A 15841-nucleotide genomic window follows, 5' to 3' on the forward strand; every position below is an offset into this window, starting at 1 on the left:
TCTCCCCCAACTAGAGGATGAGGCATACTTGGTGGCCCAATGGACAATGCTGTGTCTAACAATCCAGATAGTCCTGTGATGGTCTGAAAGATGAGAAAATTTAGTTTTCAAGCCAGGGGCAAACATATATTTTGTAGGCCAGGGAGCACCCTGAAGAAGGCCAAGGAAAAGGCTGCCTGGAATAGCTTTAATTCGAACTGGGAGGACCAGATACTCAACAGCTGACTGGACAGGCCTGCCAGCATGACTAGTGTAATGGGCCTGCAGCTGTTATGGGGGATACCATGTTAAGCGGATCCACTCTTCAGTAGCTTTCCTAGTGTGGAAAGAGTGACATGGGTTGGCTAGAGTGGTGGGATCCAAAAATTTTAATAACAGGTTCCGATGGTGGTGGGATTCAAACAGTGGCACCGCCACACACATGCACCTCCAGTCCCTATTAGGCAGGGAGGTTGCTTTAGTAACCCCTTCTCGGCACTCAGAAAAAAATAGTAACCACTTCTAGAGAAGTGGTGAGAACTGGTTGGATCCCACCTCTGGTTGGCTACATCCAATGCCTTGCAGTAAAAGGAAATAGCAGCTAGGTGCATGCACAAGGTCTTGGAGGCCTGGCCCTGACTCTGAAGGTGCACCAGGTAGTGAAGGGCCACCCCCTCTGTGAAGGGGGTGAAAACGTGAGGGTCAGAGGGAGCCAAGAAGGTCAGGAAGGAAGACAGAGCCCATTAATATGCCTGCTGTGTTGCGGGGGTCAGGGACCTGAGAATTCCCTGGATGCTGCCAAGTGCTGCATTGGTCCAACAGAAACATGTCAGGGTGAAGTCTTGCATTGGGGGTCAAGGCTCAGAACCTCTCTTCCTGGAAATGAGACAAGGCATCCGCTACACCATTATTAGTGCCTTAAATATACTTAGCTGAAAAAGAGATGGTATGAACCAAGTATATAACAACAAAGCACTGCACTAAACGCATGACCTGCTTGGAGTGGGACGTTTGGTGATTAATAACCCTGACAACTTCCTGGTTGTCACGCCAAAAGAGAATGTACTTGTCCTTAAATAGGTCACATCATAAATAAACTGCAACCTGGATGGGGAAAAACTCCAGGAAAGTGAGGTCCCACAGTAAACCATAGCCCTTCCAGCTGCTGGGCCATTGTTGTGTGCACCACCATCCCTTAAAAAACATGCTGAAACCAGGACTTCTGGTTTGGATCTCAAAGAAACCATACCCTCCATTTCTTCAGAGGGATCCTGCTCTCCACTTTTAAAATACTTGCTTCAGAACTGAGGCTCTGCTCCCCCTGGCAAAAAGGGGGAGAGAAAGAAGGACTTACTCCCTTCAGTGGGTCTTACCTGAGTGGGGTAGAAGCTGCCTGAAGAAGTCTTCCATTGAGCTGGTAGAGAGACGGATGGAGACAACAATGGCACAGAGGCCCTAACTGCTTCAAAAACCAAAGGAATTTACCTGATGAAAAAGGAAAGAAAAACCACTGGAGTTTCCTGGTTATTCAACCAAGACTGAACTGATCCTTACGGTGCTTAACACCAAAAAGCTGAGAAAGTCTTCCTGTGCTGCAAGATGTCTGACTTTAAAGGTAAAAGCTCCAGAGCTCTGGAGCCGATTAAGATGGGAAAGGAGGGGAATCAGCTGTTTATGACACTTATTTGCATTTGAGAATCCCCCACACACACCTTTTCTGGGTTGAACACTGATGCCGTTTCATCTGCAACTGTTTGGAGCTGTGCCAGGATACCAACAAGATCAATGCCTAGACCCTCTTTTTTTTACAGCTAACCAGGAAGAGGAAGTAGAACAGAAAAGTGACCACAGAGTTTACTGTTAGAGATGGTCAATAATATGGAAATGTAACTTGCTCCTAATTTGGAGCAGTAAACAATTATTTGTTTAAAGTTTTTAAAGTTGGTTATTCATTGGCATTCCTATCGCTGCCTCCATTGTCTGCTAAAGTTCACCTATCTCTCCTGACTCCTGATGCCCTGGCATCAGAAGTCTCAGCCTTACTGAGAAAGGATATGATTAGACAGGTGCCCATTTCCTCCCCAGGGAGCAGGTTCTACTCACACTAGTTTCTAATAAGTAAAAAGGATGGTGGTCAATGACCCATCCCAGATAGAAGGAATCTGAACAAATTTATCAACCTCAACTAGTTTCATAGGCTATCAATGCCAGATATCATGCCCTTATTGAATAAGGGGACCTGGTTTACAGTCTTAGACCTAAAGGACACATATTTTCATGTGGCTGTCCATTAAAATTATTGCAAATACCTCAGGTTCAGAGTAGGGGATGATATATATGAATTCTGTGTTCTGCCCTTCGAGCTGTCATTTGTGCCCAGGATTTTCACAAAGGTAATAACTAGTAGCCAAATACATTCTTCTGCAGGCCTACACTGTATTTCTGTACTTGGATGATTGGCTGTTTGTAGCACCCTCAGCTGATACTCTGCAGAGGAAGTTAAATCAGACACTGCACACATTTCAAGCCCTGGGTCTTGTGGTCAACACCAAGTCCAAGTTATTACTATAGCAACAGATTTTGTTCATAGGCACAGTTCTGGATTCAGAAAAGGGTAGAGCAGTCCTGCCCATCAAAAGCATGACATTTGAACTGAAGCAAATGGAATTATTTTAAGTATGGCTTCATTACAGCAGCTTTTGTGTCTAATGAAAGATTAAAATATTCAGCATCCCATTTTAGAATGTTGTATCTCCTTGATAAAATAAATTGCTAGAACCAGGTTGCTGATTTCCCCCCCTCTTATTTATTGCCCAGTGTTTAATAGAATGAAACATAAGCACACATTTATTGTCATAAATTATAGGAACATCTGTTTTGAGATGTGACCTTGTACGATGTTTCCTTCTCTACAGCTTTGCCTCATAATTACTGTATGTTTTCAAGACAATAAGGGCAAACAAAGTACATAAAGGTATCTGAGATGGTAATGCAATTTATAAACATAATACTAGATGAATTATGTGAAATAACTAGTCATGGTGGCAATATAATATCTACTTAATAGATATATTTAACATATAACTTTGCAATATATTGTCTTTCTTTACAAGCATCTTGATTAGAAGGCATCTGGCAGTAGAACTCAAGTGTTCACGGAAAGATATCTTGTCTCAAAATTTTCCAGGTGAAAAATGATGGATGAAATCATTCATAAAAAAAGATCTAATGAAGTCATCTATAGTGAATTATAGTCTGATATTCTAAGTCCCCAAAAGTATAGTTTAACACTAGGGCATAATATTATTCTCCACTGGTAATGACGTTGAATTGAGATAGAAAACAAGAATACAGCCGAATTTATCATCATTGATGTAACTATTTCTACCTCACCTTTTTTCTCATTGGGAACTCAAAATACAAAATACACACGAACAAACAACTTAGAGGAAAAGAAACTCAGCCCAGATTCCATTCAGCTGGCAAAATATTTTTCTGACCTTCTCCTAGCAGAAAACTCATCCAAATTGAAGTAATAGGTAACTTCAGCCATCTTCATAGTGTATGAACAAATGAAATTTGGCATAGCAAAAAGAGACAACAATTTTAGATACAACAAAATGCTGTGCCTTACACAGTCAGTAATACAACCTAGTAGAAGAGATATCATTCTTGATTTAACCCAGTAACCAAATCCTAACTAAATCAGGATACGGCAAAAACGTTAGCTTTGGTGAGTGCAGGTATAAACACATTTTGACATATAGGTGGCCAATGGTTAATTAAAAAGGAAGCTGAAAGATACAGTTCAAATCAAACAGGACTAAGACACGTAGGGATTTAAATAAAGTGTGTTTATAAAAGGCACAAAGAAGTGCTAACAGACCACTCTGAAAGCCACTACGTCAGACTACACAGAGAAGCAATTGAAATCCATAAGCGCATGGACAATTTTAACAGGAAGGAAGAAACTATGAAAATGAACAGAACTTGGCTGCCAGTGTTGAAAAATACTAGAGTCAAGACAGTGTCTAACCAGCTCCACACAAACACAGGATGACCATAGACAAAAGAAACAAAGGCCAGGATACTTCTATTCAGATGCTCCCACCAGTGACCTTGCTATCTCCAGTGTTACGCCCATGCTATAGTCTTCATTGTTACTCATACTTCTATTCAGATGCCCTCAACTATTGACCTGGTTGCCTTCTTTGTTACTCACAGACAAGGTTTCTCCACCCACCCTGGACACTCCAACAGATATATACTCCACTTGCTTTCCCAACATCAGATCCTCTGAAGATGCCAGCCACAGATGCAGGCGAAACGTCAGGAGAGAATGCTGCTAGAACACGGCCATACAGCCCGGAAACCACACAGCACCCAAGCTAACAGCATGGTTAAACAGCAGAGTGAATAAAGTAAAGAATTCAACATTTCAGTATTGAAAAGGGGATTAAAATGTGATGCTTATTCTATGTATTGAAGATAGTAGTTTTGAATTAAAAATAAGTTCTTCGTTAAAGTTCAGGAAGAATTTCCCGATTCTAGACATAAGATGTGTTTTGATAGAAAGGTATAGCATATGCTTCCTGGAGATTTGTAACTTATGTTGGGCAGCCATATGTCAGGTCAGTATACCAACAGATTGGTTTGTTTTCCATTGGGATGTTTTTAGACATGTGATTTTTTAAAAATGGTATGGTAATTTTCCATAGAAGAGGCCAGAGCTCAAAACCAAGCAAAGCAAATAAAAATGTTAGTTTGGCTCTTTGTGTTTTGTTTTTAAAAGTTAATTCGATTGTAGATCTCTGAAGTTTGTATTGCATCCCCCCCCTTTGTAATATTCCCCTCACAAGCTGTTTTGCTTTCAAAATGTGAGGTTATTTTGGCATCTCCTGTGGTCAAGGCAAACAGCTAGAGGATGGCTTCCCACACGGTAAGTGGCAATAAACAGATTTTGCTCATTTAATGCCTACTCTGACACACTGTAACTGTCCTTTTGAAGCCATACAGCAAAAGAAAGTTTTCAAAATGATGTGATGTGTTTGTGCAAACATCAAGTTGGCTCATAAATATATGCAAGAGTACAGTCTATGTTGTTGCTACTGATACTGGGTTTACATATGTCACTTTTTCTCTTTTTTCCCCTTTTCTTCTTTTTGCATATATTTCAGGAAGGTTTTCTCCCTTTATGACAAGGACAATATGTATTGTCAGGGGATAGGAAAGTCAAGATTTCATTTGTAAATGCTGTTGACAGCTTTGCTGGAGAACAATAGCAGAGGAATCCATAGATAGTGAGGAATGAGGAATAAGAAATCTCTTTGGATGTAAGATATTGCCATGGAACTAAGAGCTCTGGTCTTCTGTGGAAGATCCTGATTGGAGAACATGGCACTCTCTCATACAATTAGTGTCATGGACCATGAATGCTGGTCCAGGGAATAGGAATTCTGAGAAAACACCAACAGAGGCCAGCAAACATTTGCAAACTTTAAGAGTTTAACATCTGAACACACAAAGCTGCCTTATACAGAATCAGACCATTTGCCCACCAAGGACCAGTATTGTCTTCTACATAATGGAACTCTCACAATGAAAATCTACACAAAAATCACTGTTGTAGGTCATTACTTTTGGTTCCTAGAACAGTATAAGGAATCTGGGATTCTTAATTAAACAAAACTACTCTCCCTAAAAATCCAAATTATTTCAAGTAGTGTTTTTGCCAAGTCAGCAGGAACATGTGAATGTACTCACCATGCTGTTCTTTGATTCTGCTTGTTTTCCCTGGCAACAGTATCCTTCATTCCAATTGAAACTTGGCAAGAATTTAGTGCTCCTAGCCATTCAGCTTTGCAGACAAGCTGCAGTGAAGGAATACAAAGCATGGGTATGAACCCATTGTTCTCTGATCCTGCTCATTTCCAGAGTAACATCAACTTTCCTTCCTATTGAATCCTGCCAAGGGAGCTGCACAAAGCCCTTTCAGCCAATCATCTCTCTCACACACAGACCCCACTGGTTAAGCCTCACAGGGAAACAGTATGCCACCTTTCATGGCATTGTGTGCCATTTGCACTATGATTGCCTCACACAGCCCAACTATACCATAATAAACTGCAAAATGTCAATTTTTCCCACCTTGAACCAGAGACTATCCCTTAACATTTTGAATTCCAAGGGAGAGGGACAGGAGCCCTCTCCAATCTTTTTCTGGTAAGATCAGCTGTGATTCAATGCAGCCACCATTGCTTAATGGGAAGGGCATGGCAAAGAGGTCCCCACTGCCCCCACTCTCAGAAGGGTGGGAGCAGGCGGCAGCCATGTCTGTTTGGGGCAAATCGTGTCATGGTGCTGTGCAGTGTCATGATGTCACCAGGAGGGGCGGGGTGAGTGCCTTATAAGGCTTTGTCTGGTCTCAGCTTCTCCTTGTTGCAGCGTGGCTGACGACGAGTCTCCCACCCACCTCTCCCCTTTTGGTCAATGTTAATGAATGTGTTCTTTGTTGTAGCCAAGTGAGTGGGTTGTGCATGGGAACTGATCTGATGGTGAGGGAAGCTGGGGAGCTACCCCTCTTTGATAGAACCTCCTTAAGAGGATTGGGGGGTGGAGCAAGCCAGGATGCCCAGACAGTGGTACCCCTTTGAAGTAAATGAATTTCCAGCAAGCGGCCTTCGGCCCAGCTGAGTTCTGCTACTACTGCATAGGGTTGGTAGATGGGCAAAAAATTTGGCCCCAGTTCAGATTCGAGCCAGCCTCGGAGAGAGGAGCTCGGATTGGCTGAGCTCTGAGCCTACCAGGCTCAGATCCATCCGATCGTGCAGGAACAGCCGAGAAATTCAGATGCATTTTAATTTTTTGTTGCGTTTTCACGTTTTGGCCTGCAGGGGGCGCATTTCTGGGTGTATCAGCACCAAAATTGCAGGGTATCATTAGCAGACTATCCTGATAATGCCCCTTAATTTTGGTTCAGTTTGGTTCAGGGGGGGCAACGTTATGGGCCCTCAAAGGGGGTGCCCCTATCCCCAGTTTTGCAGCAGTAGCACAATACGGCAGCCCAGCCTTGTGTTAGCCTGCTCCATCCATTTATCATTCAGTCATCAGAGTGGGAAGTAGCAGCAGCACCGAGTGTGTGAGTGGGGTCGTTTTGGGGGGTTGCAGTGGGGTTGTTTCGGGTTGGGGTGTTGGAGTTGTGTTGCCGCAGGGGTGTGTGTGTGTGTCCCCCACACCAGCGATCCTTGCCAGCTAGTGGGATCAGCTGGTGTCTCACTTTTTTCCTGGCTTGTTTTTTTGAATGAATGGAGTTTGCTGGGGGAATTTGGGGGGGTTGCAGGGGGGTTATTTTGGGTTGGGGTGCTGGAGTTTTGTGCCGCAGGGGTGTGTGTGTTTGTGTGTGTGTGTGTCCCCAGCCAAACCTTGCCAGCTGGGAGTGTTTGTTTACATTTTTAAACTGCCGGCTGGGAGGTTATTTTTTCTTTTTTGCAGGGCTCAGCTGCGTGCGCCCAGAAGGGATTTTTTCTTTTTGCCGGGGCAGGGATCTCACGCTGCCCTTGCAGGGCTCATCTGCATGTGCGCACGGGAGGTTTTTTTCTTTTTGGGGGCGGGGATTCTGCACTGCCCTTGCAGGGCTCATTGTGCATGGGGGAGGATTTTTTTCCCAGGCTTGGGGTGAGCTGCAGTTCGGGTGACCCGCAGCTCTGAACCTTATGGATTCAGAATGGCTGATGTTCGGAGGGCCTTGGCTCGGCCCAGCGGCACCCGAGCTCGCCTGAGCCATGCCCAGCTCGGGCTGAACTGCTGGGTTGGAGCTCCCAAACCGTCATCTCTACTACTGCACATGGTTTACTTTTTCCTCCAGCAGGTGGGTTGGAGGTAAGTTTGACTGGGGGACAGCACTTGGATTAATAGTGGATTATTAAGAGGTTATAGATGGTTATTATCCATTAAGTGGATAAGCATTCTGCCCAGTGAACAGATCAGATCCCATGCTGCATCTCATGCTTCTTTGCATCTTTTTTCAATAAACAATTTGGCTATAGCCAAAAAATTTTCCCACAGATAAAAGTGTTGTGTTATTTTCTGTCTGGAGACTTTGAGCAGTACTGGACCCAGTCTCGGGTTGCAAAAAGAAGATTCTATTCCAGCATCGATAAAAGAAGATGACTGGCCAAGAGAAACAAGAATTAGCTGTACATTGAAAAGAATGGTGTCCGTAGTTTGTGTGCACAATACATGGTCCCAAAAATCCAAAACACAAAAGTATAGGATGGATTTTTAACCTGAACAAGAAATGTTCTACCCAAAATGAAGAAATCATGGTATTTTTTTAAATCTGCACAGCCAATCAAATCTCCAATGATCAGTCAGAAGCCTTGTTGGGAAAAACCCTTTGCAGACTACAATGAACTGTATTTTACAAGGAGGGAAGATATCAGAGTCATGGAGAGAGGCTAATATAGCATTAATACCTAAAGAAGGTCAAGACTTACCTTTAACAAAAAAAATATCCAACAACAAAAACAACCAATATCATTACTGAATAATGACTATATGTTTTTTATGACACTTCTAGCTGACAGATTGAAAATAGTTCTGCAAGAAGTTATCCATGAATGGTAGCATACGTCTCATCCTCAGCCTGCTGGTATAGTGTGCCAAATGACTGGGAGGGAGCTGACTAACTTCAGCTCCTCCCCCAGTCACACTTTTAGTCTGCCCACACTATAGCGATCATGGGGCAGGGTTACTGGGATGCTGCCACCATGTTGGAACTGTGTTCCAGTGTAGCAGGGGTACACAGTCGCCACATGCCACCAGATTCTCCCTTCTGCCAGGGCAAGTGCCCTGGTGAGGGCAAATCTATCAGCATGGCCAGGGCACCACTCCTGTGAATGGATTCCACTACCCCCCCCTCTTTGGATGGGACTCAAAGTTGCCCACTCTTGTAAGAAGCTAAAAAATTGTGTACCCCAAATTCATACATTAAGGGGGTGTTCATCACAGCTACTATATTCCTTAATTTGATATCTTTATCTGATATTTCAGAAATAGCTCAAAATCTCAAATAAAATTGTTTCTCTTTTTATTCCAGTGAAGCTAAATTGTCCTATTTTCTTTCCAGCTCTTTATTTAAAACGTCTGTTTTCCCTTCCATATTTTCCACTTTATCATTGGGTTTGTTTTATTTCTCCAGATATTTGCTTTATAGAACTTCCCTTTTTTTCACTTTGCCATTTACTCTTCCAATTTTAAAAACCTTTGATTAATTTTTTGCAGGTCTTTCATCCATGTAATATATGAGACATAACAGTTTTTTTTTCCAGAGGTATGTCCATAGATCTTTTTCAAATAGTCATTTCAATTTGACTTCCAAAAATTGTCTTTATAATCTTTATAATCAAACAAATCGCCAGTCTTCAACAGCTGGAGTGAGACATAAACAGATCAGTTATTTAGTTTGTGCACATTCCGGTGATCACCATAGCAACACAGCTTCAAAAGTGAGTCTTTGTTATTTCCAATCTTTCTATAACCTCCTAACCCACACAAAATTAGCCAACCACATACATCCAACTTTATCATTATAAGTAGTCAACTTCTTCCAAAAGCACTTTCATCAAAAAGACCCCATTTTCTTTCTTTATTCCACATATGAACAAGGGGAGGGGGACCCTTCTTACATTTTCCCTTTAATCCACTTATTAAATTCTTTAATATTCCGAACTATTTTTGTAACTCCTCAGAGAAAAAAGGGCTGTTTTTCTTTGGTACAGAAGACATCTCTAATTATTCTTCAGGAGTTCAGAAATGAAGGCTGGCCATGTTTAGTGTCTAAGATTAGCTCCCAAATATCCATGAGCAATTGATCTCTTCTCTGCTTCCCACATCTTAACTCTGGGCGAGCCACAAAAGTCTCCACCTCTATGGTTTACTCCAGAGGAGAGCTTCTTGAAACAATGTGGGTTATCTCTCAATCTCTCTTTAATCCAGAGTGGTTTATGCTCAGGTGAAATTTTCTTCCAACTGGCCTCGAGCTATGCAGCTTGCATTGAGGCATCAACACATCATAAGTCCCTCACTGAAAGCCCTAAATGTTTAGGTACTTCTAACAGTATTATTCTTCCCTGCATATGAGAGGAGAAATTCTGAGCATGTGATAGGAGACAAGAAGCCATATGCAGTTTAGATGTTTGGAGGGCAGAAGATATGTGTAATCCAATCTTGTAATACTGGGCCTTTCCCCACTCACCATTTGCTGCGCGCTACTCTTGCCAAGTAGCGCCGGGTCCAGCAGCACTCCCCACTACAGAGGCGGCGACAACACAGCCGCCCCAACTCTGCCGCTCTCACGCCCCCTCAGCACACGTCATTTCTGGCGCTGCTGAAAACGGCGCCTTTTCATGACCCAGCGCGGGGCAGTGGGGAAGCCGGGGAACACAATCCCCACGCTGAAAAGGTCCATGCTGGATGAAACCAACACCATTTTTAAAAGTGGGGAAACGGCCACTGTGTAATATTACTGCATAATCATTATCTGACATTTTGTTTATAGTTTCCTTCTTTCTTTGTCAGTCATTCCTCTGCTGGTCTAGGTCTTGTTCACCATTTCAGCAATGTTCAGGCTGTTATTTAAATGGAAACTGTTGTGGCACAAATTAAAAGCTTTTCTTATGCCTTCGCTGGGGGCAAACAGTGTTTCAAGTAAAATGGTACAAATCTCACTAGATGGACCTTTCATCTATTCTGCTTATGTTCTTGCACTTCACCCCATTGCTTGTTTTTCCTCTTACCATGTTGTGATCTCCTGCTTCACTCCACTCATGCAGATCAGTGTTCTGATCATGTCGCTGGTTGTGTCTAGGTGCTTGTGCATTGGAAAAGACTTTCTGAAGTGGAGGAAATACCACAAGTAAGAACCTAAGTAAGAACCTAAGGATTTGAGAGGCAAGGAAATATTTGGAGAATGTAATTTAAATATAGATATAGATATATACAAATGGAGAGGTTAGACAAACTGAGATTGTACTGAGAGATTAGTCATAGCAATAGACTTATGTGTCCCCGTATCCAGGGCCAGTTCAAAATAGTTTGCTGCCCAAAACAAAGTAAGCCTGTTGCCTCTTCTTTTATCATTGGCAATGGGGAACAAGCCATAGTACTGCAACTACCACAAGGCCTGACTTGGTTCCAGATACTGGCTATATATTTTTATGAAGCAATAATGGGTATTGACTCTATTTCCCACTCTCAGGTTAGAAGTGTCTAGAAATAGTTTAAGCTGCAGTGGTGCTCCCCAGCAGTGATCTGGGGGGCAAGAGCAATTACCTTCAGCAGCAGCCGGGAATGAGCTGACCTTCTGTGCCACAATGAAACTCTTGTCACTGTGCTGTCCCAAGCACTTGCATGAATATATTCAGTCGGAAATCAGTCCTGTCAAAACCCAGCCCATTAGGAAAATGATCTTTTACCACAACAGATATCTCATTTTAATACAAATGCTGTTCTGTACTGTAAATGCAGCTCTGCACAGAATGTGACTGGAGTTATTTTCTTGGGGGGGGGGGGTGAAAGGAGAAGTTAGGAGAAGACTTTCATGCTGTATCCTATGGGTGCTGATCACTAACTTAAATCCCCAGGAGTAAAAAAATCATCTTGTGCTAAGAAGCATAGCAAGCAGTTCCAGAGTGAATTAGCCATTAAGGCTCCTAGTGAAAGTCCTTGTTGAGCATTGGCCTGGGAATCTTTCCCGGGCTGGGGCTGCCCTGATCCTGGGGGGAGGGAAAGCAAAAAATGATGATGTTTGAGGGATTGTTTAAATTGTCTATACACCCCTATCTATATATATAAAAATCTAACAGTGTGTTTGTCCCTGATGGTCTCCCTCAGAAGCTGCTGGACTCATCACCCCCCAAATTTTCACAGGACATCCCTCCCTGTTGCAGGCAGGTAATCGGACCTTCAAATCACCGAAAGTCCATACCTGAATCAGGTAAAACATCTTTTTTCCTGGTGCACCAGGCCATGAAGCTGTTTGTGTTTAACTGTCACCCTTAGAATGTTTGTGCAGCCTGTCTGTGGCCTGAGGGCTTGGTATGAGGGCTTAGAATGTTCGCGCAGATGGGCAGAGATGAGCAGTGGAAACAGTAAATAGGTAATACTGGTAGGTAATACGTTTGGAAGTGAAACACATACACACTTTGCCGTGTGAGATGTCAGGTGGGGTTCCCCCCCACACATGCAGGTAACTTTCACTCTCTGTGCCTCACCCACTGCTACCACATAATACACATTCAGCTCATCCTCACACACCTCACTCTGCCCTCCCTCACATCCAACCACCACTTACCCACTTCCTCACCCATATTCGCCACAGCTCTCTTTTACTAAAAGCGAGCAGGAGTTTGCCTTTTTCTTCTAAGAAAATCCACGGGGTGGGGGCGAACCAACACTACCGGCTCTGCTTCTTTTGCACATGGCCCTTTAAGAACCCAGGGAGCTGGCCTTGATCTGAGCGCCTCACCACCCTGCCTCTGCTGCCTGACTGGGATAGCCTCTTGCCCCAGTTCTGCCTTACCCAATTCAGGATCAGAAAAGCCAGGACTGTGTTCATCAACCAGCCTCATGGACAGCGGGATTTGCACTCTCGACAGTTCCGTTGTGAAATGGAAAGGGTTACCTTATACTAAAAAAAAGACAGCACCATATAACGATGTGGATTAAAAGGGAAAGAGGGATTCCATTTGACCACCCCAAAAGGCTATGCTGGGGATCATTGGACCTGCATGGACATCTGTGTGGGTTGCGGACTGTGATGAGAAGGACAATTGCCACAGCAACGCGTGGCTGGGCCTGCTAGTGATAATAGAAGGGAAAGAAAACACTATATACATTCCCCTGATGAAGCTCACACAAAACATGTAGGGACAATACATTCCCTCAAGCACCTTTTTTGTTTTGCTTTTTCTTTATTTTGCTTGGTATACTCCTCAGCTTTTTTTTTCTGATCCTGAATTTGTTACCTACACAAATTGGGTGGAAGCCGCTGTCATGACAGGCTGGCAAATCAAGCCATCACTGCAAGAGCACAGCTCCCACCTGGAATTCTATGGTTGGATGTGAGCGGCCCTCCTTTCTCCCCCTTCCATTGGAGGGAACGGTCAAGGGCAGGCCGTTGCCTAGGGCTGCCTTTGCCTCCCAGTCCATCCACAAAGCAGTCCCTGGCTGTCTTGCCAGACACAGGGCATGGCACTAGTTTTTACAATAATACAAAATAATTGGGAAACTATTCCTTCTTGTTTTGATTGATGTCATTTTTGCAAAAGTTGTTCTCAACCTACAAAGTTGTTTCGCCTATTTTAGAAGAGAAGTTCATTTTTATATCCTGCTTTTCTTTACTTTTAAGACCCCTCAGAGCAGCTTACAAACTCCTTCCCTTTCTCTTTCCACAACAGACACTTTGTGAAGTAGGTGGAGCTGAGAGAGTTTGAGAGAACTGTGACTAGCTGAAGCTCACCCCGCAGGCTTAATGTGTAGAAGTGCAGAAACAAACCTAGTATGGATGCTTCTCATTTTTGTTACCCTAATGTAGAACTTTTCACTTGACCTTGTTGAATTGCATCTTATTCACATGTTCCCGCTTTTCTAGTGCATTCAGATTTTGTTAAATTGTATTTCTGTCTTCCAGGGTGTTTGTTACTCCTCCCAATTTGGTGTCATCCACAAATTTAATGAGTAGTTCCTCTACCTCCACCCAGAGGCGTAGCAAGGGGGGAAAGCACCCAGTTCACTGGTGCATCCTCCGCCACCGCCCTCCCCCGGAACACTCATGCCACACCATGCCACACCCCCACCATGCGCCCAGAATGCCCTCGCCTGGTGTGTCACGAGCCCCCCTGCCACCCCCTTGCAGGTACGCTTTTGCCTCCACCTCCTCATCCAATTCATTTATAAAAATTCTGAAAAACCAGGACTGAGCCCTGTGGCAATCCACTGAACACACCCCTCCAATCAGATGAAACGCTATTGACAATTACTCTTTAGGTGTGGTTCTTCAACCAGTTCTCTATCCACTTAACTACTTTAGAATCCAATCCACAGTCTTCCAGTTTCCAGATCAGGGCATCTTGTGAGACTCTGTCAAAAACTTTACTGAAATTAAGGTAAACAATGTTGATGGCATTCCCATGATCCAGTAAGTTCATCACTTGATCAAAGAAGATCGATGCACATTAACAAAGTGAGTGTTGATCTCTCCTATATTTTGTAATCTCAAAATGGAAAGAGTAAGTGCCAAACAGGCAACCTATCCTACAAATACAAATGTATTTCCATTTATGATATATAGGATATCTGCAATATATTATGATTTAGTTTATTTGATTTTCTTGTTATGCATAAACTATTTTTCAGAGGCTTTGGGGCAATTTAGAGTTTCAAAAACACAATTGACTGGCGTATGTATGCCAAGAAAAGAAGAAAGTACCTTTCCTTAACCCAGAGACTTCTTTTTCTTTGCTTAGAAAGCTGCCAGTCTTGTGGGTGGATGACTGAAGAAGTATTTGGTTCTAACTGCCAAGGAGTCATAACAAAGCACTTTATGAGTCATGCATTCTCTCATCTAGCAGTATACTGAGTACTTAAAACAGTATTTTAACTCTGTAATCTTAAAACAGAGTTGTATCCTTATTGAAATCAATGGGCTTAGAAAGGAGCAACTCTGCTTAGGATGTCACAATTAGACTTTGAGTGCAGAACTGATGTGAGAATAACTGGGCTATTCTTAATGAGTACTATTTATTAATACATTAGACTCTTGACTGTTTCTTAGGCAGGCATAGCAAAGCTCTTGCAAAATGGTCCACCCACCATTTTTGGCTAGGATCACTTGTCAAAATGCTTTGTTATGCTTGCCCAGCAGGCAAAACAGATTGCTTTAGCAATCATCCACCCACTAGCTTTTTGAGGAATTGAACACATGAGTATGCACACAAAATGAAACATCTCTGAATTTATATTTACATGCATATATATATATATATACACACATACACACACTATAGACAGACAGACAGACAGACAGACAGACAGACAGACAGACAGACAGACAGACAGACAGACAGACAGACAGACAGGCCATTTCCACACAGCCACGATGGGGGTTGGGTCGGCGTACATGACGCCGACCCAACCCCCCTGGGACCGTTCGCACGAACAGTCCCAGAAACAACCGGGAAGATGGCGTCGCAGGGGCGTGTCCCCAGGCCTCGGCGACATGCCGGACTGCTGCAGAGACGGTAGGTCGACCGGTCACAGGGGGAAGGGATGGAGCCTTCAAGCTGCTGCCATTCGCACGGCAGCAGCTGGAAGCCGCCGTTTTCCATAAACCTTGCTGGGGAAGTGAGGTCGGAAAACGGCGGCTTCGCACCACTCGGGAGGCGAGAGGGCTGCGCGGCTGCGCAGCAGCTGCGCCCCCCGTGCGAACAGCTCCCTGGGGACGGCGTTTTTGCCATCCCCAGGGCGCTGTTAAAGGCCCGTGTGGAAAGGGCCAGAGAGAGATACACACACACACATACATACACACACAAAAAACCCCCCTAACCCCTGGCCACATTTCTGTCAGAACTCTCACAGCCCCAACTTTCTTTATGAGGCATCTGTTGTGAGGGGAGGAAGGGAAGAAGCTTGTAAGCTACTTTTAGTTTCTGTATGGTTGAGAAAAGCAGGGTGTAAATCCAAATACTTCTTGTACATCACTTAATGCTTGTACAATGGGCATCCCACAAAAGAACTTTGAGGGACAGGCATATCTTTAAAGTATTTGCAGTTTGCTAGGCACTGTAGGTGTGGACTCAGTTTG

This window comes from Sphaerodactylus townsendi, linkage group LG09 (genome assembly GCF_021028975.2).
Source record: "Sphaerodactylus townsendi isolate TG3544 linkage group LG09, MPM_Stown_v2.3, whole genome shotgun sequence".
Classification (NCBI taxonomy): domain Eukaryota; kingdom Metazoa; phylum Chordata; class Lepidosauria; order Squamata; family Sphaerodactylidae; genus Sphaerodactylus; species Sphaerodactylus townsendi.